This window comes from Periplaneta americana, chromosome 4, assembly GCF_040183065.1.
Source record: "Periplaneta americana isolate PAMFEO1 chromosome 4, P.americana_PAMFEO1_priV1, whole genome shotgun sequence".
Lineage (NCBI taxonomy): Eukaryota > Metazoa > Arthropoda > Insecta > Blattodea > Blattidae > Periplaneta > Periplaneta americana.
In genome coordinates, this window is record NC_091120.1 from 72101662 (window position 1) to 72124601 (window position 22940).

General features: G+C 35.7%; 1 long non-coding RNA gene across 1 annotated transcript; it reads left to right on the forward strand.

Moving 5' to 3' along the window:
• The first annotated feature begins 3274 nt into the window (after positions 1-3274).
• On the forward strand, positions 3275-17686 carry LOC138698835 (uncharacterized). The gene is made up of 3 exons (XR_011331950.1): positions 3275-3286; positions 16687-16807; positions 17599-17686. It is a non-coding gene; the product is annotated as an uncharacterized lncRNA (long non-coding RNA).
• The last annotated feature ends 5254 nt before the right edge of the window (positions 17687-22940 follow it).

Here is a 22940-nt window from a genome sequence, read left to right on the forward strand (position 1 = left end):
ATAAGCTGAGTGAGTGAATGAATGAAAAAATTTATAAGTAGATAAATAAGTACATAAAAATAGCTAAATAGTAAATATATATAAGTAAATAAATATTACGTTAAAATCTTCAGCAATATCCTTAATAATTGCGCCGTTTTCTAGGCGTTGAATAACATTTACGTTGTCAAAAATACTTTGGCGTGAACGTTTTGGACATGATGCTATACCGGTATGCTGGGACTTGGATTCTCATCACAACAAACCACGTTGTACTGTCTTCTGCTTTCTTTAGACTCAAATGTATTCTACTAAATCGGCGGAGCGATCGACAGACGAAGGATCAATGTATCTAACTATCCAGCGTGAACTTGAGTTGAGCAGGTGATGTCACCTAGCTTTACGCGGGAAGAGGGAAGTTGAGGCATGAATTGGCAGGTGGGGCGGCGGTCCAGGTAATGTAACTCAAGAATGCGAAACGATAGAACGTTCCCAGTGGTGTCGAACAATTCATAACGAATCAAGTTACAATCTCAGTTGAGCAAAACCCAGCAGTAAACAAACTAAATTAGCCACCGACGCAGCTCAAGCGGTAGCGCATTTGCCTGCCGATCCGAAGTTGCGCTCGCGAGTGAATTCGATTCCCACTTGGGTTGATTAGCTGATTAGGTTTTCCCCAACTGTAAGGCAAATGACAGGTAATCTATGTCGAATTCTCGGCCTCACTTCGCCAAATATCATGTCGCTCTCACAAATTCCATCGATGCTAAATAACCCAGTAGTTGATACAACGCTATTAAATAACTAAGAAAAAAAGAAACAAGCTACATTGGAAAAATTCGCGAGTGAAGCGAGAAAATTCATAACGCCGAGGCATATGCAGTGCAAATGGGAGTGGACGTATAAGAAATGGGTAGCAAACGATAGAGCACGTTGGTTACTATAGCAACTGACATGTTTACTCTCAATGTATAGAAGGTGGCTATTCCCAAGAGTGCCAGAACAGCGAAGATGAGCCGGATTTTCAGGGTATCAGGAAAGAAGAGACGTTGATTGTCACTGCTGACGTTTACGTTAACAGCAATTCTATCCGTGACGTATTCACGCATAAAACATGTGGCTGTCTCTCCGATACAACCTACCCCCGATTTTTTCGCCCTTAAATACTTACTTGACTTCTTTGTCCCTGGATTTACTTATTTTTTTGTTTCTCCTTTGCCTCCGTTTATATCTCTTATTTTTCCTATTAAACTGTATGTCTCCACATCTTTCTCTTCTTATTTTTCTTATTGTCCTTTTTGCAGCAGCTTCTTCTGCTTTTTTCTTTATCTCCAATATTCCTTTCCTCTTCCGTTTTGCTTTTTTTTCAACTCCTTTTTATTCTTATTCTTGTCATTCTCAACTTCTTAGACTAAATCTTCGTTCCCCTCGTCTTCCTCCTTCTTCTCCTCATACTCTTACCTTCTTCCAATTGACTTTCTTCTACCTATTCTATCATCAGAAGTTCTCAAAATTCTTAATTTCAACTCTATTCTTAACCTATTCTGTTTATATTTAAAACATAACATTATTAGTTTTTATTGTTTTGTGTACCATCGTTTACAAGTCTCTGGAAAGAGAAAAAGAGAAAGAAAATATTTTGAGCAGATTAGATAGGTTTTACTTTAAGGGGGTGACGGGAAAAAGTTTGGCCATTTTCAGTCAAAAATCGCATTTTCGTTTTCATGTAAAATTGAGTCAGTAATATATTAGTTATATGTTGAGCATGTTTCAATGCTGTGCGACGTTCGAAAGCATGAAAATTACGCAATATATAAATGGCTACTGCACCCTTGAATTTCAATTCCATGCAAATTTTATACGCTATTTTCTCACACTTTTTTTCAGCACATTTCATCAGGTTTTAAGTGTAAAGGCTCTTACAATTTTAATACAATTTTTACTGCATGTTCTATTCACTGTGGTTAACAAAACAGCGAGTGGGTTTTGTGATTAAATTAATACTTTTTGAAATAAAAAATGAAATATTTACAGTGGCAATGGAGAATTTCTATTTTAGGTATCCAGTGATTATAAAAATTCCTCCCTATTTTGTAGTAAAGATATAGAAAACTGATCCGTGATGTTTGTTTCTAAATATGGCATTGATCTTGCAAAAACATTTCAATCGTTTTACTCAAAAATTGAGCGACATATTTAATTTTGAATATTTTTGTTAATAACTCAGAAACTGAATGTCTCACAAAAATGAAGCTTCATCACATCATTTTTATTATACCGTGATTATGTGTCCAAAAAATCAAGGACGTAGCTTGAGAAAATGCAGAAAACAGAAATTTCTCTCACCACTCCCCTTAATATAGAATTTACATTAGTCTTCGTATTCTCGGTTTACACTATTGTAATGTTGCGACAATTATGTAACTTGTAATTTCTCCTCACCATTACGAGAAAATACAGTAATTCCACAGTCTAGTATATACAGTCGCGAAGCTCAATACGTAGTAAATATGCAAACATTAGATAGTTGCTCACCACTAGGATCGCTAATATCGCCTCATTACAGGCAATGCAAAATAGAACCGTCACAGTCTATTGTTTCTAGCACCCTCAAAACTCAAGCTTCGTGACTGTATATAGTAGACTGTAGTAATTCTACGAAAACTTTATTCCGAGATGCAATATATATGTTTTTAGCATTCTTACTTACAATAAAAGTCACTTTGGTGTCGATCTGTCTGTCTGCATTACTATAAAGTTAGGCGTTTAACACAGAGAGCAAGAAGTGGCATAAGTGTCACAGACTGACTTTTGGTTACAGGAAGGGCGGATAGCAGATCATTTTGCGGTCTTAAACTTTGACGAAAATTAAGGAAAAATTAATTTTTATTTTAATTCAGCGTACTGTTCTCCACTTTTCCTTTTAGTTCTAATCATCACATTACCTGAATGGGGCAAGATGCAAAGATAACATCAGGTAGGAGGAGGCCCGTAAACGATTATATTTCTTGAAACCGTAAGGAAATGATCGATCTTACATTCGCGAACAGATTAGAACGTAAAAGAAGACTCTTAAATCAATTTCTTTATGTAGATAAAGTTATTTAATAAATGAAATATATGAATAGGAAATATGAGCGCTTTACATGACATCGATTTCCGAAGTGTTACTTCTACCACACAATGATGGTCCACCCTCGGCATCAATTCAGATGTCTCCACTGTGTTGGTACGCAGGGCTCGAGCGAGCGATCGATTGGAAAGAGGGCGTTCACGTCAGTCTCAGGGATGAGGTTGCAGAGATGAGGTGAGTGTGACATGCTTCTCTGTTGAATATTGAGTTAGCGAATAGTTGAATCGCTTTGGACTTGCTAATACGCGAGTCTTCGTAATTACAAAGTGTAACTGTCGCAAGGTCACAGTGAAAAAGAATATGACGGATCACATCCATTCAAAGGCTGAAACTGTAGTTCAGTGTTACATAAAAATATCTTTTCATTTAAAGTTATGACATTTTTATTGACTTATTATTAGTGACATCGCTTTTTAACTCCAACGAAAAAATTCTTCCAATTGTTTTTATAAGTATCTCTCGTTGTCATGGATACACGTGTAGATGTACAACGATCGATATTAACCGATATAAAAACATGTGAAAGAAAATGTATATATAGGTCTACCAAGTTGTGATAACCAACCGAAGGAATTTTATCATCGTTATTTTCTCACTTGGTACGCGCGTAACAGCACTCCTTTCTTGTTTTCCACACATCTCAGTCTATCTGTGAAATTTAGGAAGTACGGCATTTCCATTCGACTAATTCTCTTGATCTGGAGTACAGTAAATTCTGTAATTTGCCGATAACAGAGCAAGTGAGAGAGGGAAATACGTTACCTATACAGTAGAACTCCGATTATCCGTCCCCTATTAACCGATTGGTGTATTATCCGACTCTGTCTTTCTCTCTCCTTTTTCTCTTTTGGTACAGAAATATATGAAGTACTGTATATTATACTAGCACGTTATTTATCTAGAGAGAAATATTGCAAAACTTTACCCTTATACAGTACCGTCTACTGTTCGAGTTTTCGTACTGTATAATTTCTGTATAAAATACCTTCCACAGGTATCAAAAGAAATCGTGTTGTGCGAAGTATAAAAAGTGCAAATAATTGAGTGGTTTGGGGAACTCATCTCAGAATACGAGATTGCAATTTAATAAAAATCAAGGATAAATTGTATAAAGTATGTCAATCAACAGCGTGAGACCTCCACTATTCCTGTCTTTTCACACACAGTCATTACAAGGAGTTTCCTTGCCCCTTAAAAACCCGCCGTTAACAACTAGGCTTACGCCTAAATCAGTGAACTTCTGATCCGCTACCTAGCGTGTTCAATACAAGATCATGGAAGAAATTACAAATATGTAAGTATTATTCACTAAATTTATGAAAATGTTTTATGGTATGGATTATCCGATTTTTTCGATTAACTGTTCAGCCCACCCCCTCCATTACCACGAATAATAGAAGTTCTACTGTATATAATAAACATGAAAAGCAACCTAATTTTTCCAAAGTAAAGTTTTCGGTACAGATTATCAAAACCAAATGTTGGTAAACAAGACTATTCCAATGTCATATTTCGTCTCAATTCTCAATGTACTTATCTCTCTAAATCTAAAAGGAACCACTAGCTCTCCGTTGCAACCACCACCACCACCATCATCGTCGGCATCATCATTGTCATTACCATCATCATTTTTGTCTTTATATAATCACCTTCATCGTCTACGTCTGTAAATCACTAAACTTCGTAACGGTACACACACGTCGTGTCATAAACTGCAGACATATTGTCAGTTCTCGCTTTTTTAGAAGACAATTCCTTTACAAATCCAAATACGAATACATTGCAGTCGTATATCAGAGTTGTCACGTCTGTACGTTCGTTTTCACTCATCACACTGGGTTCACTGGAAGATATGCTTGAAGAAAAATTGTATAAACAGCATTATATTAATTCGGTGTAATGTAAAATAGGAATATACAGTGCGATCGAGAAGTCTCTTCGCAGTGCTTGTGTTGTCGAAAATCTACTAGGCAGAGAATTCAAGTGTATTTGGTAGAGAATTCAAGTGGCAGCACTGGCCGCTAAGCATATGGTGGACTCGGGATGTAAGGTTGTCAAACCGGAATCAATGGAGTAGTACCAACTTTCTACAGGATTGTATTCTAGAGTTATTAGAACTAATAGAGCTGCGGAGGGACTTTTCGATCTCACTATATAAACTTATTAGAGGAGGTAAGACCTGTCCTGTGGTCTTATCACACGCAGTGGCTATATCACCAATGGGTATGGAGGGAGAAAATAAGGGAGAGTCTGAATTTAATTTCAGTGTCGGTAGATTCATCTAACATTAACCAAACCCAAACGGACTCAGTTTCTGATATCCCATCATTTTCCCACTCGCGAAGCTCACATTCCAAGTCTTACCTCTCGATCTGTATTACTTCTGTTTCAAGTTAGTAAAACCTTTCACTTACCACTCACTCAAAACGTGCGTTTTTACAAAGTGTACATTTGGAAAGTGTCAAAATGACAGCGTTCGCCAGAGAACAGGTTTTTTCAAATAAATGCCTTGGTTTTTGATCGCGACTGAGGACGAAACAGTGTGTGCATTTCTTCTGGATCGAAAGTGGGAAGGTTTCGTGTTGCGTAGTATGGACAGATAACACAAACTGAAAGGACGCCTAGAGCAGAGAATTAGTATACAGCTGATTTTCATTCAGTGCAATTTAGTATAATTACAACAGCGAATCACCATTTATGATATATTAATGTAACTTATATATTAAAAAAAGTGTTGTGCTATTTTTCGGCATAGACAATTCCAGCACCTATCATAAGGAATGCCATTTTCGGTAGTTATTAGAAGGAAATGTAATGTATAGCCCTAAAAGTCGCTTCCAAGTCGTCCACTACCTTACTTCCACGAACATTTCATCCAAGATCATTTTTCGTCCAGTATTACACTTCATCCATTACCTTACGTCGATAACGATATTATAATTACACATAGATGTGAGAGGTCCTATCAAGAAGAAATACATTCTGAATCAAGGGCAAATTGAAAGAATAGCCGACAAGTACCAAAAATTCAAAAGTAACAACACTGATCAGTATTTACGCGCTGAAAGCTTAAATTATACACGGAAGGTAATGACGAAAGTGAAGATATCGATTCAGAGTGAAGACCATAATACCTAATCTGTAAAAAATGACATGGTATATTCTTTTATCAAAACTCCAAGACAATAAAGGGAGGATTGCAATGAACCAAAATCATTTACGGATAAACTCAGGTTAGGAAGAAACAATACGGTGGATGAAACTGATTATGGACGCAACAATACGTGGAACAAAATCATAAGGTGGACCAACTTGCTTATGGACGAAATGTATTCGACGTACTGTTTGCGGATAGTTTAAGTCGCGAGATTTTACTGACCAAAGGCGACAGCCTTAATCACAACTAAACGGACTTTTACTTATCAATGATACAGTATGCCAGGGATGTCAAAGCGCCTACACTGTGTGCTTTCAAGAACCCGCACATTTCCTTAAGAACGATAATTATACTTTATCTTGCTAAAACGTTAACCTTGTTGGATTTGTATCGCTTGTATTATGAACGCGTAATACAGGCGCTTTGACATCCCTGCCGTATGCGAGAACTGCTTCCAAGCGTACACCCGTTATTTGATTAACCTTTTCCACATGTCCCTAACGAAATGAAGTCAGGTGCGTCATACCATACACTACAGCAGTGTTACAATTCTGTTTAGTTTCTTACGCGTAGACACACATAAAATGAATTGTTCGATGATAACAGGAAACATAGTTTTTAGACGTCAACTCCACATCATATTCAAACTCTTAACCAACAGGATCGATCTTTTTTTATTTCCAGAAGTGTACATATAAATCGTGATGTAGGAAAATTCGAGTTGTTTCATAATCATACAGTTCACATATACTGTATAACTTATAGGTCTATAAAAATATCGAACAATACCGATAGCGCCATTTAATTCCATATTCTGCTTAATATATAATTAGACCTACACGAACTTTTCATTATCGATTGGAATTGATCTTGCTACTACTTTACAGACAGTTGTTTATAGACTACATATAACGGATTTGAGGGTGTGGTTTTTGTAGCGTGTATTACGTGGGCGTATAACTGTGGAACAAGCATTATAGAACTGGCATTCCCTTAAGTTATTTTGATCTTTTAGGCTCAGGTTTCTACGTCCTTGTTATCCAATCAATACGATGTAGCTATGTGAACCAGTTTCTGTGCACTTGTGTACTTAAATATACTAACAAATAGTGCTGAAAATGTACTGTAATAAAATAATAGCTAATGCAATGCGATCTGACTCTTTTATTTGTCAAATGTATTTGCATAGTCTACATACAGCCTAACCGCAAAACTGTGTTCTAACATAATTTCTTATTTTTATTAAACTTGCATGTTTCGAGCTATTTTACGAAACTAAGAATGGAACCTTCCAGAATTATCAGGTCTAAGCTCCCTGCGACAAGTTGTCCACGAGTAAGTAGGCTACTACACAGGAATGGTTAAAAAAATAGGTAGGCCTACAGTCCGCGTCACCGTTTTTGGCGTGTGAAATAAGTAATGGGAACGTTAAGTGCGAGTGTTTTACATTTTCCGCAGTCAGTCTGACAACTGTGTTTGACAAATGGCTGATGTGACGTGTATAGGAAGTGGTACCATTCTTAGCTATACTAGCAACATGCTCAAAAACTGGGCACCATGGGTCATATTCATAGACATTCTTAGCGCGGGCTTCCGGTGGATGATCAGCGAAATAACATTTTCCGTATTCATAAACCAGTGTTAGCGATATGATATGAATCCTGTACAAGTAATCAATCGATAGCCGGGGTTAGTTTAGCACGCTCGTAGCGCGGGCTAGCGAAATTTCTATGAATAGCACCCTATAAATCTAGGACACACGTCAAAAACGTTGGCGCCAGCTTGTATCAGTATGATATTAAAGGCACACAAAACATTATACATATAAGTTGGAATTAATATTTCAGTTGCTTCTCGCTAGGTTGTTACAATGTACGTGGTTAACACGGCTGTCAGTAATCCTTAATCTTCACTCATTATCTAGGTCTATGGATCTGATATAAACTCTTTGTCTTCAGTCAGAATTTCTACTGAAAGAGAGGGCTTTGTGAGGCAAATGTTTAGCTATTATATTACATATAGTTAATATTGCATACTAATCAAACTTGGTGTACTAGGCAATTCCTTTTAAAATACCTAAACAACATTTAGACTGCAAAGCAAATGTTTGGTCTAATGCGAAAAATATACATAGAAGCAAATTGAATGGTTTTCGAAATAAGTTCCTATACTAGTAAGAACAGTACAATGGTGACAGTCTTCGTGTTTTGTGTTTCCTCAGTCAGTAAATGTTTAGAACAGTTCATGACATGTTCACAATCGAATAATAATGGACAAACCCATTAACTACAGACGCCGAATTTTAGTATTGTACGACTAAGCGTTCAAAGAAGGGGTCGCGACAGGAACAGTGTGACTGTGGCGCATGTGCAGACCTCTCATGCAGGGTGTCAGCGTGATCTTTACCTGGATTCATTTTCGCGTGCACATTCCAGATCAAATCAAGAAGTTCCCTTTATGCTCCGGTTACTAATCTTGCATATACGAAAGTTAGGTTTGGTTAGTTTAGGTTTTTATTTCAATGTCCGCGCATTCCGCGCATGCGCAGTTATCATCCCACAGCCAAGATTATCCTGTCGCGAGTCGCATGTGCGTTCACCCTTAAGTCATTGTAGATTGTCGCAGAGCGCATGTAACAACAAATCTGCCAACCTACGAGAGAAGAAATGTGGGATATTGGAATTTAGATATAATAATAATAATAATAATAATAATAATAATAATAATAATAATAATAATAATAATAATAATATATAGGCTATACCTAGTGTTCTGCCCAAGGCCAGTCTTTCACTGCAAACCCAGCATTCTCCAATATTTCTTATTTTCTGCCCTCTTTTTTTCTCCGTATGACCCATATACGAGTATCTTAATGTTTTCTATCATAATGATATCTTCTTCTACTCCGAACTCTTCTCCCGTTCACAACCTTCCAGTACATCCTTCAGTAGGCACTTTGTTCTCACTGAGTGACCCAACCAATTCCTTTTTCTCTTCCTGATCAATTTCAACACCATTCTTTCTTCACCCACATTTTCCAACACAGCTTCATTTCTTATTCTGTCTGTCCAAATCATACGCTCCATTCTTCATCATATCCATATTTCAAATGCTTATAGTCACTTCTAGTATAATAATAATAATAATAATAATAATAATAATAATAATAATAATAATAATAATAATAATAGCAGCAATGAGACGAAAACATTACGATAAATACGAAAGTTATGCGAACACCTCTAAATCTCTGAGATTATCATGGTAATGTAACTTTCTATCCATATCGTGATTTATGTTTTATAGGGAGCAAAAACGTCCTTTAACCCAAACAGTGGAGTGAATGGCACAGAATTCTTTACAGGGCAGAATCATAGACAGTAAAGACTGCGTGGGAATGTTCCTCACACTGCGTAACATATCTCAATATGTATGGCTATTAGTTTACTCTATTGTATGTATGTATTAATTCACACTGCAATGGGTATATACCCGGTGGCAGTGGTAACTAATTACACTCAATAATGACAATAATAAACTTATTAATTAAAAATACAATTAATAATAATACTAATAATTAATACTAACAATAATTAATAATAATAATAATAATAATAATAATAATAACAGCGAATATCCTAAATTAAATGAAACGATCACTTAACATAACAATTGAAATAAATGTAATTTGTATCTTAAACCTAAGATCTAACTAAAACCCACGAGTTTGATATGTTCATATCTGCAAAAGTACCTTTCAACATTACACTCATTTCGCTGTCAACTCACTCACTGCACTGGAACTGCGACACATTTCACTGATTCTATCCAGATTTCACTAACACTTCAAAAACATTTCACTGTTCAAATACTTTGCAATGCCACTATAAACTATAAAGCTTCACTGACAGGAACATGTTCTATGTTCGTAATGAGATAATAGATTCCATTAATATAAATTTGTCTTCAATAATTTGCTACTAACTGTCATCCTACCTTACATTCTTCATAATATTCATAATATTCATAATCATCCCTTTCTTCGGTGCAGAGTAGTACACAAGGAGGAAATGCTCCAACTTAGCACATTCCAAGAAGATAAACGCTATAGGGTCCAACCATGATCTCTGCAATTAGTATCCACGCCTACTGTTCTGGTATTGAACTATGACGACTACGACGATAATAAATAATAATAATAATAATAATAAATAGTAATAAAAATTCACCCAAGATAGTTTAATTATATATCTACCAGCGAATAGGGATTATAAAGAATGGACACTCCGCGTCGGTACCTTTGATGTAGTCAGACTTATTTCAATGACCTTCAAGCCAGCTAAAGCGTGAGATTCTGTTTTCTCCCTAGAGTTGGCGCTGACATCACACCAGCTAGCAGTCGACACAGCGGAAATATAGCACATATAATTAATCCATCTACGTACATTATGTACTCAAATAAAATAAATTGGATCCATAAAATAATAATCCCGTCATTAACTTTATAATGAGAGTTGAGACGTTGACCCCAACAATTAAAATATGTAATGATTTGATAGCACTGAAAATGGAAAAACAAAACTCTTACGAGAAGTAAAATCATATACCTATATTATATTATATACAAATATTAAACGAATTTGATACTTAATTTTATAATATATTATATTATTTTATAATATGATTTATTATATCTGAAATATAAAAAAAAATATTATTACAACTAGTTCGTCACTGAGAAATAAGGAAAAGCTGTTAACTTGAATTTATTTGAAGCAAAGCGTTACTGGATTATGCAATAAGGTAGGCGATGTTTGAATCCTGTGTCTCAACTATATTCTCAATTATTATCTTAGCCTATGCTCGATTACACTAACCTCTAGCGCTTGAAAGTAGAATTAACCGCTGGCACACACAGAAACAAAATACACGCAAATTCGCTCAGTGTCCATTCTTTATAATCCCTATTCGCTGGATCTACTACACCCCCTTTGTTGTTTCCTCCCATTGTTTCTTTTCGTGTACCTCTCCTTCCCACCTGCTTTCTTTCTTCATCTCTCCTATTCTCTTTTTCTTCAGTTTCCAATACTTACCATTCCTGAACGTAATCTTGCATTTCTTAATATTCCTTCCATATTCCTTTTTTTTCTTCCTCATCTTTATCATCCTCCTCTCCTTTCTTCTCATCTTTCTACTCTCCCTTCTCTTCCACTTGTTCCTCTATGGCTTCCTTTCTTATCCTCTTCCTTATCTCAGTTTTCTTTCTCGTTCTGTCTGATGTTAAGCATTTCACTAACTCCAAGATTTCTTTTACAAAAGATGCAAACTTATTTCAATATTTCATTAAGTGTAATTTGCAGTAGGCCTGCTACTGGAGGTGAATTATTTTAGTTGTCAATTTTGATCCACATTTTTAGTAAGAAATAATATAGTAGAAAGACAGCAGGGACAGGTTGAACAGTACATCCATAATTAACAAGAATTGCATGTTGTTAATATAATTATAGAAATTACATTTTAAATTCAAAATACAGTTTATTTAAAATATTGATTTTGAGGATCAATGTACGAGTAAAGAAACATATCTTTTCTCTGAAGAATTAATAAATTACTGTCTATTTTTGGTTTAGGCCTACACAATCTTTACGCTACAGATACTAGTAAAGATGGTGCTACGGCAATAAGGAAAACCGCAGCACCCACGGAAAAACACTCTACCAAACCTAAAACCCTCAAGGTTTTGAACTATGAACCTGAATAAAATTTAATTTCTTCCAGGATATGTGAGATGATGATGATGATGATGATGATGATGATGATGATGATAATAATAATAATAATAATAATAATAATAATAATAATAATAGTAACAACAATCACCTTCCAATATTAGATCTTCCGACACCTTTCCATTGAGTCCTCCCAGAGCATTTTCTTCGAACAATCTTCAAAAATAAGAATACACATTAATAACTTGAAAGAAAGTTGAGAATCACTAATTTTACTTACTCGTTCAAATCATGAAATTTCCATCTCAAATTCACAAGTAAGGAAATGGTATGTATTTCAAGTAAATTTAAGTCGGTGAATTTCTTGCGAATTTACGTCACAAACTGGTATAGCAATTTAAACTCGTTACGTTTGAACCCAGCCCCATCTGGTGATGGTCTCGGAGAGGAGCAATATATTTTGCTGTCATTCCATCCTGTGCCTTATCGAGCGTCTCAATTGCAGAGGGAAGTTGAAAGTCATGGCAGGATGCAATAAAATATGATTATCTTTTTATGCGTTTTATATGAAAGGTTGGCTTCCTGACAAAGTCCAATGTATACACATACAGAGTCTAACTAGTCTGTCTCTTATGCAAACATAGGAAAACAGAGCCGTTTATTCTTTATGTAAGTAAGATTTAATTAAGACATCTCATTCACTACTCCTACTAGAAAAGTTGCCTAAACTACAGAAACATAAGTTATGTTAATTTTGGAGCAAAATTTTAGTTGAAGTGTGTTGTGGCAAAAAATTAATCTAATCTCAAAGTAAAGGCTATTATACAGTATTCTACTGTGCGTTCATTTGATTATGTTGCATCCCGGTTTTCCCGGCCCGTTTCTTCTAACTCCTCTGTAAAGGCTAGTGGCTGAGCTGTTAGACCAGCCTTAGCTCTTTCCTGAAAATTTTGTTATATGGAATTGGACGTCTACGTAATATTATACAACTGTTCAAAATAAAGGCCCCAATAAATAAGTCCCCCCCCCTTTCGACGACCTTGTGACATAACCATTCGGACGTACAGTATAGTCGTGAGCCACCTTTCAGCGAGATTTATTTTCCTGAGATGGTACCATTTTCTGGTTTTTGATACGAATAATTCGGTGATATCCATTTCAACGGTTTCATAGATTTTGAAATGTTTGCATGCAGAAAGTGGGCAATGGATGGGGGTAACCTGAAGGCCCAAGGTCAGGGCTATACAGAGTGAACTGTAAGTAATGTCATTAATTTCAGGCGGTTATACATGTTTTTTCTTCCTTTCCGAGATAAAAATTGTTTTATATGAAACATTAAATAGTGTGTTTTGGGAAAGTCGTTGATTTAACAAACGTAACATTTTAAAATTCCTCTTCAGATCGAAAAGTTACATTTGTTCGGTTCAAATTTCTGCACATTTAAGGGTTTAGGTACAGCTTAAAGTAGTAAAATTTTGGAAATATTCAACATTTTTTTCCTCCATTTTTTTTTCGTTGTTGGTAACGATTTAAAAAAGAGTTACATTTTTTTTTGTCAAAATTCAGTTCACTGTGCAGTGATGAAGCGTTCCCACATAACTCAAAAACTATCCAACATTCTGTGATGAAATTTTTATGTGTATTTATGCATGTCACATCTACAATATGATGCAACATCACTTCTCTACCTTTGATTGTCTGATAAAAAATAAATTCATTTAAAAATGATCTAATATCAGAATTTTCTTCTAACAAAAAATAAAAAAAAATATTTATTAAAGAATGCAATTGAAAGAACATGATATTATAAACATGAGTTTCAGCAATAAAATAAAAGAGAGAGAACATGAAAAAGTTAACAAGTTTAGGAGTTATGAGAGAAAAGCTTCATCACTGCACAGTAAACTGCCACCATTTTGAATTTTGAAAAAAAATATATATATAAATAATTTTTTTTGTTTTTTTTTTCATATAGCAGAAGGACAGTGTTTTAAACATACCAATTTTCATTATTATACAAGATAACTAATGAATGAAAAAAATGTTGGATATTTCCAAATATTTCACTGCTGTAAGCTGAACCTAACACCTTAAAGGATAAAACTAAAATTCTTTCGATCATTTATTAACATAATGCACTACTCTCGTACACTGGCTGAGCATATTGAGAATTAAATCAATGGATTTTCCAAAACACGCTATGAAATGTAAAACAAAGTTTATGTCGAAAAGGAAGCAAAAACGAGCAAAATTTTGTTAAACCTTTTTTGATTGAAAAAAAAAAAAAAAAAAAAAAAAAAAAAAAAAAAAAAACCTTGAAATTAATGACATACTTACGATTCACTTTGTATGCCGGGAGTGGTAGCAGTTTCCTGGACTTCTTCCATGATTGTTCGAGTGGTATGGAGTCTCGTATTGTCCTGCTACAAGTGTATTTTATTTCTATTAACTAATGCCGGGTACCTCTCTTTAAAAACTTCATGAACTCATTCTAACTGTTGAGAATAGAGATCCGCATCGACTCCATGTTCATCTGAAGCAATGAAATGCATCTTCAAAATTCCACCAGATACATGTGTTGAGGTGTCAGAGTTGCGGTAATACACCAATCTTTTCATCAAACAATTCTCCTGACAAATCCATCATCCATGAATTAGCGATAAGCTGACGATAGGTATCGACTCTGTGTTCCATATTAGATTCGTTTATTTCATGTCATATACAGGTGAAATTTTATTCATTGTTCTGATTCATTATTTAAGTTACTTTATTAATATTGTATACTCATAATCATTTATATTTGCTTTATACCAATATAAATACACCATGTCCCGCTTAGAGGGATCGAGAAATAAGTGCTAATTTCAAGTATAAATAATGGTTTTATAACATAACTTTTTGTACAACTTGATGTAAAAACTCTCCGAGTTTCGGAGAATGGTCAATGCAACTCGATGTGTGCGCCTCGAGCTACCCTGAAGACATCTAAAAGGTACTCAACCTTCTGCCAAGTGTTCCATAACATTTGTGGGGTGATTAGCGCAGCTGCATTTATAATGCGTTGTCTCAGTTTTTCCAAAGTGTCAACTGTACCACGTTCGTCATAAAGCCCCAGAAAAAGGTCAATAGGCGTCAAGTCGGATAACCTAGGTGGCCAGGCAAGGGTTCTCCTTTTTTCGACCAACCTATTGTGAAAGTTTCCATTCGAGAAGTCACGTATTGCTCCACAGTAATGGGGGTGGAGCCCTATGTTGCTGAAAAACCGATCCTGGGGGAGTTGACCAACGACAAAATTTCTGCACATGTCCAGATACATATTCCCTTTGATTGTCGCGTCGATGAAGGAGAATGGTCCAATGGCAGAATGTTCTACTGAATGGTGCCAGTCTTGTTTCCACATAAACGTTAGTGCGCATGCGCATGAACATGCAACTGTTTTTAACCATTGGTGCATAAACTTGGACAGTTTCTGCATCTTATCAGATGTAAATGAAAACATTATTTTCATCTGATTTTAAATGGGGAGCATTTATTTCTCGATCCCTCTAAGCGGGACACGGTGTACATATTTATTACGTATTTAAGTCCAACTTAGTTTCGTATTGTAATTTCGACTGCGCCATATTGATTTTCCCAAGTACCTTTAACTTCTTGACAAAGTAGTCGTGTCACAGTATCACAGATATGAAACAGAGGATCGCAGGATGTTTTAATTTAACTACGTTGCATCAACTACTAAGTTATTTAGCATCGGTGGAGTTCATAACGAAATGCTATTTGGCTAGGCGAGACCGAGTATTCGCCACTAAATTAGCTGATATTCGCCTTACATTTGGGGAAAACCTCGGAAGGAATCCAAACAGGTAACCAATTCAAGTGGAAACGGAATCAACGCCAGGCAATCGCGCTAAGCCTTAGCCACGGCGGTAACAACTAACGGTTTATAAAATATTTTCACGTTAGTACCACATAACTACAGAGACATTATTATGTCGTGAGGCGAGAAAACTGCGAGTGACTCACGGCCCACTGCTAGCATGGTTTCCGGCGAGGACGTAACCACTTCTCTGGCACTTCCACAATACATAACAGTACTAACATTAATGTTCAATAGTTTGGACTTACTATGCTCACAGTCGTTGCTGAAAAGGGCCCCCATTTGCCGCCACACACAACTGACAATTTCTGATAAACGAATGAACAAGAGTCTGAAGTTTCATATCATTGATAGCCTCGATTTCTTCTCGTACATAGTTTTTAGTTCATCTACAGAATGAAGATTTGCCCTATAAATCCTACCTTTTGGAGTTACCCATACATAAAAATGATAGGGTGTTAGAGCTGGGCTTCCTGGAGCCCACAAATGATTACTTATTAGTCTCGTAACAAAAATACGCCGTAATTCCCTCTTTGGCACGGACACGCAACGAGAATTTGTTGGTAGGCATTACCCAAATACACAATAATCACTAAACTTTATACACTTTGTACACTTGAAGAATCAAGACTTTTGTAATACGATTTGTGACTACAGCGAATGACAAATGGCGACTGAGGATCTACTACCGCACCTCTAACAGCCCGCACATCGCAGACCGCGCAGGGAGCGAGCAGCCATTAACCCGCCGTTTTCTCACCTCACGTTATAAAAATGTTTCTGTTCAAGTCACCATGGTATTTGCCCTCAGGTTCACAAGTTCTCTGTGTCGCCAAGCGCGGCGTTGTCATGTCAACGTGCCGATGCTGAGGACCTGCTGCGGGTGCTGCTCGGTCAAGCTGGGGACCGCAGTCCTTGGTACAGCCGAGACGGTAAGGTACACACATCAAAAGCAAAAAAATAAAAATACTACTTTATAGATAAACCATATTTGAGTGCGCGTGGCAGTCAAGGGATGCAATATTGTAAGCACATACAAATGAAATAAAAAAATACACTAATTAGAATGAGTATGAGCATCTATTACGGTCTTCAATGAATTACCTAATTTTCGCAAAGTTTTTAAGGGCCAAGACAAAAGGTTCAGAAAAGAATTAACAAAATGTCTGCATGTTCCTAGACCTTCCTTCTACTTACTGTAACTAGTGATGATAATGGCAGGTGTGCATAAAAGGACACCATATAAAATGATTATCCAAAATTCAGAAATACTGAGAACTTTTTTTTCCATGATTATGTTTTATATAAAGAAACCAATATACTTTTAGAACTCGTAATAAAAATATTTATAATTTAAATGCAAGACACAAAACAGATCTCTACTTAGTCTGCGTTAGTCTCAACTGTTATAAAAAAAGTAGTTTGTCATTAATGTAATACGGTCTTCAATGCACTACTTAATTTCCTCAAAGCTTTGAAGTGCCAAGAGAAAAGTTTCTGAAGAGAATTACCAATATTTCTAGATACTCGTACATTCTACTCAAGTTATGAATTGCTTATGCTTGTAAATTGAATTAACCTGCTTGCTATGTATTGAATTTTTTTAATTTCTCCACACCTTGAAGCTACATTGCTCATGTAAGGTCTATGGATACAACAAATGAAGTGAAAAATAAAGTATGAAACTTTCTTTATGCGCATGTAAGAATACTTTTTGATGTAGGTCTTGGCGTCATTGCATCTGTTGCTGGTGGTAGCCTCCTACATATCCGTGGACTGGGATGTACTCACCGCGGATCTATCAGCATACGGTGAGTTCCAATCACAGAACTTTGATGAGTGTGAGAATACAATGCACAAGGAATTGTTGTCTTCCAAGCGATTCAATTAGAAGACATTTTCTGGTGTTTGTATTAGAAATGAAACATTTTGTATTTTCTGTCACATTAATACAGAGTAGTAGATAAAGCAATAATTTTCTTCAAATCATATTCAAAATTTGCCCCTAAACCGGCTATAAACATTGTTAAACCAGAAATAAGTAGAATAAAAATATTAGCCATTACAGCATTATTACTATTATTATCACTACCAGTACTTGCTGAGGTAATTACTATATTATTAACTGACCGAAACCTTAAAAGAAAAATTTAGTATTTTCTGCAACACATTGCACATAGCCACAATATGTAACCTTTAGGTGGTCTTCAAGAGCTAAAGAATTCAGAATAAATTTTAATTTCGTTGTAGATTATAAATATTAAATTTAATCTAATTTAACCACCGAAACTACAGGATTGTTCATAAAGTGTCAGCTTTATTCCCATATTCAGCGACTAGAGCAATATGAGGTTGCCAACGAAAAATGTTTTCTGAATTTAAATGTCCACCGAATTGAAGAGGTGGATTTCAAAGTGTTTAAGTCATATTTTAAACATTTTAATATGTTTTATTTACGTTTTAATTTATTCTTTTCAAACCTAAAACTCAATACATGAACTGGGACCTGTATTTGGGGATGCTAATACCAGCAGTTCTTGTTTAGCAACATGCGGTCGATGACTTCTTATTACCCCGCTACGTGACATACAAATTGTCATGTTATGCATAAAAGTGCATAACCAATACTTGCGCTGGACACTGTGACAGTCTTCAATCAGTTAATAGACTTGTACCTGTATCAACGGTTTGTCCCATATTCCCATCACCAGCGCCAGACGGTGATAATTATCTCTATTTTCTCCAGGAAAACGCTACCAGTACCTTCTTTCCTTAAGAATGTGTTTCTGGTGGTGAAACGACGTATGTGGTACCAGCACGATGGTTGTCCACCGCATTGGTGCATTAACTGGCATTCGTCATTTTCTGAATTCCACTTCCCTCAATCGAGGGATTGGTCGTGCTGGACCGATTGCTTGGCCACCAAGATCACCGAGCTTACATGCTTAGACTTCTTTTTTCTGGAATCACTTAGGCAATTTGCTTTTCGCCACAGCAGTCAACGACGAGGAGGATGTCTGTTACAATATTATGGCAGCAGCACAAGCAATTAGTGACAATACAGGTGTGTTGAGAAGTGCGAGACAATTCATAATGGGTCTCTATGAGTTTTATTTGCAGGTAAATGGAGGACATTTTGAACAATTGTAATTTGAGAGACAATAAAGTTTTAATGTTTTCCTTGTAATTTTTTTAATGCAATCTGAACATCGCGCAGTAGAATAACGAGTCGCCCACCCATGTTATCTAGCAAAAAGTGTTTGCATTGGCCTCCCCAACTACAGCTCCCAATTTGTGAATTGAATTCTGAAAGATCATGCATACCTTGACAAAATACAAAAGTCTAATTTTTAAATAAAAAAGTACTAATTACGCAATATAGACATTAAGGTAAAAGGGGAAACGTAAGTCAATTAATTTGTAGGAATACATATTGAATAAATATACTTAAGTACGTAAATAAAACAAGAAATATGTCAAGTGAAGAAATAAATTAGCCTAGTAGATGAATAAGTGAGCAAGTAAATAAATAAGTGATTCAATGATTAAGTAATTGAGTGAATAAATCAAAGTTAATGAGCGAATTAAATAACAAGTTATCTGTGCGAAAATAATAAAATAGCTAATTGATAACTAACGTTATATATACGTCAGTGAAGTAATGAACGAATGAACAGCCGAACCAATGGATAAATAAAGAAGTTACTGAATTAATAATTAAATTGAACAAATGTTATTGATTGAATAAAAAAAAGAGTTAATGAATAAATTAGTGTGATTGAATATGTGAATGCCACAATACAGAAAATAAAAATATTCATACATTAGCCTACTGGAAAAATTAGTAAATAAGTTTAACTGATTATATTATTCGAAGAATTAATCAATCAATTAATGAAGCAATAGAAAAATGGCTGAATAAATAACTGAATGGACAAATAAATAGATAAATAAATAAAATGTACAAATAAGGACACATACATTTATTCTAATAACTGTTGTTTTATTCCTCAGACATGGCATTCGAGGTCGTTCTGGCCATCATCGCAGCCGTGGCATTGTGTGTGAACATCCTGCTGTTGATTGGTGTGGGAAAGGTAATAAAACAGAAATCGTGAAGAAAGGAATACATTCAGTAGGTATATAGAGTGAAGATGCATTCGCTCTTAAATACCATTTGTAGCCTACCTAAAATTACTTATTCACAAAGTCGTCAAAAGTTTTGAGTAAAAAATATAATAATAATAATAATAATAATAATAATAATAATAATAATAATAATAATAATAATGATAATGTACTTTGTGGAAAACTATTTAATCTGAATACATTAGAAATGTAGAGATAAATACTTAGAACTATCATTTTATAAAGTAAAGAAACAATATAGATGTTACACGTCAAAATAAAAACTGAGTACATTACTACATGTTGTATCAATAAATGCTATGTCCCAACATGACTGATTAATTAAAAATGTTCAAACTGGAATCCACCACAGTTTTTGCATCCTGGCGTAACATTTTTTATCTATTTTACTTGGTTATTTAACAACGCTCTATCAACTACGAGGTCATTTAGCGTCGATGGTATTGATGATGGCGAGATGAGGCAGAGGATTCGCCATAGATTACCTGATATTTGCCTTATAGTTGGAGAAAACCTCGGAAAAAACCCAACCAGGTAATCAGCCCATGCGGGAATCGAACCCGCGCCCGAGCGCAACTCCGGATGGGCAGGCAAGCGCCTTAGATGCCTAAGCTACGCCGGTGGCTCCTGGCGTAATGTGATATAACCCTAGGTACTGCCTCCTTCTGTATGATAATTTTACTTCCCCATTATAAAGAAAAAGATTGTAATGCTGCAAAAAATAATTCGAGATTTTCGTTGAATTAGGCCTAAGCGCTTTCATATCCGATACAGAAGAGTTGTTTTAGGTATGTCGTTTGTCTATCTATGAAGAACGATTTTTTTCTAAAGTATTTAACGGACTTTGTTTATGTTCAGTATCTACAAGTCAATTTATCCGAGAGTGATGCACATTAAATATAAATTAATAGAATAGAATGTTTTGTTTTATTTCATTTGGCAGAGTTAAGATCATAAGCACTTCTTTTCCACTTAACCAGCATTAATCAATACAATAGTGTCGTACATATTTAAATTATGAATATTTATAATACATTAACCTCTTCCCTTACTATTTATTTTACCAGTTTTGTGAAAAAAAGTGTCATATTTTTTTTATTTTCGTAAAAAGATCATTTAATATTTCAGAATCACTGTACATCACTAATTTTCTTACATACTTAAAAAATCACTATGAAGTAGGCAATGGGACTCAAACGAGGTAACTCGGGTTAATAAATTTTGACACATGTTAGCAACCCGAGTTAACTCGGGATAATAAGGGAAGTGGTTAAAAATTCTACAGCAGTAACCTTCAGTTCAATTTTAACGACTATTGTGTGTTTACTAAATTTCAGATAAAGCCTATACGAAAGAATAATAATTTATGAGTTAATATGATACAATTTAAGAATAATAATAGAAGTAATTAATTAGAGCATGGGTTGAATCCACAAAGATGCGATATCTAAGAACAGTGGCAGGCAATCAAGAACAGACCAGATAAGAAACACAGAAATAAGGAAGGAACTAAACATATTTAATTTAACAGAAAGAATAGTAAACCAAAAAAGAGACTGGTTTCAACATATAAACAGGTTGAATAACGACAGAATTCCCAGAAAACTATTGTATTCGAGGCTTACTGGAACAAGAGAGATTGGAACACCGAAAAGGAGATGGGTAGACGATTTTAACAACACAATTATGTATTATATCCCCTAATAACGGAAAAGGCCAAGTGGCCTATACCTTGTGGCTGATGATGATGATGATGATGATGATGATGATGATTACAGCATGTGAATAGTTATTTTATGTCGATATATGTAATGTTAATTATATCTACTTAAACCGTACAGGTTATACTAGTAGAGTCAGAAAGTACTCAAACTTCGGGCGGCAACGCCATGTCCATTAGGCAACTTCTATACCTTGTCTGTATGGTATATGGCCTTCTCTTCAGGCGTATAGACTCAATGTGCCGACCGATCAAAGGCGAAAGTAATGCTTGAAGTGTTCTTCGATATCAAGGGTCTCGTACAATTCGAGTTTATTCCTGAGGGTCGAACTGTCAGTATGGAGGCGCATGTTGCAATTCATAAACGTCTTCTGATGCAGTTTGACGAAAAAGACCCAATTTGTGGCAAGGACAGAATTAGGTTCTTCATCAAGACAATACCCCAGCACATCTGTCGTTCTTGGTGAGCGAATTCCTCGCACAACAATGTCCTTCCACAGCCACCATATTCTCCAGGTCTTGCTCCAGCAGATTTCTACCTATTTCTAAAGGTCAAGGTCAAATCCCTACTCAAGGGACGGCGGTTTGCGACAGCCGAATAGGTAAAAATTCATGCGACGCACGCTCTGCGGGAAGTGACCAAAGATGGGCTGCAGCAATGTTTCGAGAAGTGGTATGGACGCTGGCAAAAGTGTGTCACTGCCCAGGGGGCGTACTCTGAAGGCGGTGTTGTGTAATGGTTACATGTCATCTGCAACAAAGTTATCTACATTTGTTCGGTTACTTTTTGACTCTACTACTAGCCTATATGAAGTGAAATACTTTACATTTGGGATTATAAAGAATGCGTTTGATGTGCAATGGAGAAAACTACTCGTAAGTCCATCTTCCTACATTGATGCATGTTAAATTATTTTAATTATGTCTTCTGAATAATGGTTAAAGAAAATAAACTATCACATATAAACGGTAATACCACTGCAACAAAACAAAAGAAGTCTGTTGTTGCAAAACTAGTAAAACATATTATGAGAAAATGTGTGTAATCTTGTTGACATTATTTGTTTCTTTGTTATCAAGAGCCGGCCGCGGTTCGTGCTGCCCGCTGTGGTGTTCTACTTGCTGATGGTTTCCCTGTACTGCGGTCTGCTCATCACATTCTTCATCCTCTATGTGAGCAGTAGGAGGGCAACTGT